General features: G+C 36.7%; 1 non-coding gene across 1 annotated transcript; it reads left to right on the plus strand.

Moving 5' to 3' along the window:
- The first annotated feature begins 1,885 nt into the window (after positions 1–1,885).
- On the plus strand, positions 1,886–1,992 carry LOC125931080 (U6 spliceosomal RNA). The gene has a single exon (XR_007460338.1). It is a non-coding gene; the product is annotated as a U6 spliceosomal RNA (small nuclear RNA).
- Positions 1,993–3,318: the final 1,326 nt, after the last annotated feature.

Here is a 3,318-nt window from a genome sequence, read left to right on the forward strand (position 1 = left end):
TGCTTGTATGGCTAAAACACGTGAATAATGGAGCACCCAATGGTGCATACAAATAGTTTTTGAAATAACATTCAAAAGGAATACAAAGAACCAATGCCTACATTCCTACAAACAAAAAAGGAAGCTGCCTACATGAAATTAGGTTACCTGATTATGCTTAGAGCAGGGGCATTCCCTGTTACAGATATCATTGTAACTGGTAGATTAATTCATGAGTTATTCCAAACTTAGATATTATGATCAGATACAACCAGATCTACATAGATGTCTCTCCCTTAACAACGATAGAAAGGAATTCTTTAAAAAACGTAATCAAATACATTAATACACAGAATGATGTCATGGGTAAAGTATAAAAAATTACCAAATATTTATCTGATTTATATACTGTATAGTCTACTACTAGGCTTAAGTCAATTCTATTGTCTTTGGATTCCCAACAGTGTCTAGTAAACTGGCATACCTACATAGGTGACTATTGAATTAAGGAATGAACATGAACAGCTAACAGATTATAATACATGTGTTTCTTCAGTAGTATGTGATTCTTAAGTAACAATTAATACCTCCTTTAAGGAATAACTAAATTTTTCCAAGCCCCTGTGGCTCGGCTCAAAGTCACAGTGGTGACAATGGGCCTCTCTTGTATCATTCTTAGGTTTCACATTTGCTGTTACATAGTAAGACGTTATTTGCTAATAGCATATTAATAAACAGCTTCTTAAACACCCTCTGAATTTCTAGAAGCCCATTTTCTATTGTTCAAGGCTCTCTACCTTAACCACTGCTATTATGCTTTTTCTTCCCTATTGTTCTTTGTGCCAGGTTCAGAGTTCCATGCATACCTTACTCACTAGTTTATGTTCACTATCTTTGTGTGTAAGATCAGAGTCTCTGTATTTAGAGAGGGCTGATGCAAATACTTCCTGCTGAATTTTTGTGGAACCTAAGACAAATTGAACATTTACATTTAAGAAAAAATTTTCTCATCTGTAAAATGGAAATAATAATGATAATTATTATCATTATATATCATCTTTTCATAGCCTATCTAATCTTTGCTCATATTCTGTGGATTATGCCTCCATGATACTAAAAATTATTCCCACCTGAAAATGCGCAACACAGGGGCTTTATTGTATTGCTATACCTGTCATATTAAACACTTCCTTAACTGGAACACTCAAGAGTACTGTTAAATTTAAGTACTGCATGGTCAGTTAGCATTAAGTAGACTTGGCTTTTATTGATTTCAGATTAGTTTAGAAGGAAAGAGGCCTAGTGGACATGAGGCATGTGCACTTACATTTTAAGAAGAATAGGATGAAGTGGGAGGAGAAGATGAAGGTACAGACCCTGGTCATTGCAAGGACAGTACCGGGAATTAGATCTCACTGGAAGGCTCAGTGACCTAAGAGAGGGGACACCACATAAAAAAAGAAAGAGAGGATGACAACCAACATTTTTTTTCCATCCTAGTTTTACCTAAAGCTCTCCTGGCATAGGTAAGAACAACAACAATAATAATAGTAACAGTGATAGCTAACATTTACTGAGCAATTATTGTATGGCTGACAAGCACATAGAAGTGTTCCATAAGAGTTAAAATTTCCAAGATTCTATTCTTTAGTCCATAAATACATAGTAATATTTTTAGATCATATATTCTGATTTAAGATTCTGCAAATGTGGTTATTATAAGGTTATGATAAGTCACAGGAATAAGCTTCATATGCTTCCACAAGCGGATTTTGCAAGCAGGATATACCAACATACTGCAACTGAGAACAGCAACACATGAAGACCTAGATTGGAATAAAAGAAAAGTCAGCTTTGTTCTATTCCCCCCAAAATGATAGAATAACCGTTCATAGAAAATACTCCTGTGCTCGCTTCGGCAGCACATATACTAAAATTGGAACGATACAGAGAAGATTAGCATGGCCCCTGTGCAAGGATGACATGCAAATTCGTGAAGCATTCCATATTTTTAAAAAGGCATTGAAATCCAAGATGCACAGAGAACTCCCTTCAGACGTAACTTGAATCGATCTTCTGCACGACATATCATAGTGAAACTGGCAAAATACAAGGATAAAGAGAAAATTCTGAAAGCAGCTAGAGATAAACGTGCTCTAACATATAAAGGGAGACCTATAAGACTCGTGACTGATCTCTCTACTGAAACTTGGCAGGCCAGAAAGGAATGGCAGGAGATCTTCAATGTGATGAACAGAAAAAAATATGCAGCCGAGAATCCTTTATCCAACAAGTCTGTCATTTAGAATAGAAGGAGAGATAAAGGTGTTCCCAAACAAACAAAAACTGAAGGAATTCGTCACCACTAAACCAGCCCTACAAGAGATCCTAAGGGGGATCCTGTGAGACAAAGTACCAGAGACATCACTACAAGCATGAAACCTATGGACATCACAATGACTCTAAACCCATATCTTTTTATAATAACACTGAATGTAAATGGACTAAATGCGCCAAGCAAAAGACATAGGGTATCAGAATGGATAAAAAAAACAAGACCCATCTATTTGCTGTCTACAAGAGACTCATTTTAGATCTGAGGACACCTTCAGATTGAGAGTGAGAGGATGGAGAACTATTTATCATGCCACTGGAAGTCAAAAGAAAGCTGGAGTAGCCATACTTGTATCAGACAAACTAGACTTTAAAGGCTGTAACAAGAGAGGAAGAAGGGCATTCTATAATAATCACAGGGTCTATCCATCAGGAAGAGATAACAATTATAAATGTCTATGCACCGAATACAGGAGCCCCCAAATACATAAAATAATTACTCACAAACATAAGCAACCTTATTGATTAGAATGTGGTCATTGCAGGGGACTTTAACACTCCGTTTACAGAAATGGATAGATCATCTAGACACACGGTCAATAAAGAACAAGGGCCCTGAATGATACATTGGATCAGATGGACTTGACAGATATATTTAGAACCCTGCATCCCAAAGCAACAGAATATACTTTCTTCTCGAGTGCACATGGAACATTCTCCAAGATAGATCACATACTGGGTCACAAAACAGCCCTTCATAAGTATACAAGAATTGAGATCATACCATGCATACTTTCAGACCACAATGCTATGAAGCTTGAAATCAACCACAGGAAAAAGTCTGGAAAACCTCCAAAAGCATGGAGGTTAAAGAACACCCTACTAAAGAATGAATGGGTCAACCAGGCAATTCGAGAAGAAATTTAAAAATAAATGGAAACAAACGAAAATGAAAATACAACAATCCAAACGCTTTGGGACGCAGCGAAGGCAGTCCTGAGAGGA

Source organism: Panthera uncia, chromosome A2 (genome assembly GCF_023721935.1).
Source record: "Panthera uncia isolate 11264 chromosome A2, Puncia_PCG_1.0, whole genome shotgun sequence".
Lineage (NCBI taxonomy): Eukaryota > Metazoa > Chordata > Mammalia > Carnivora > Felidae > Panthera > Panthera uncia.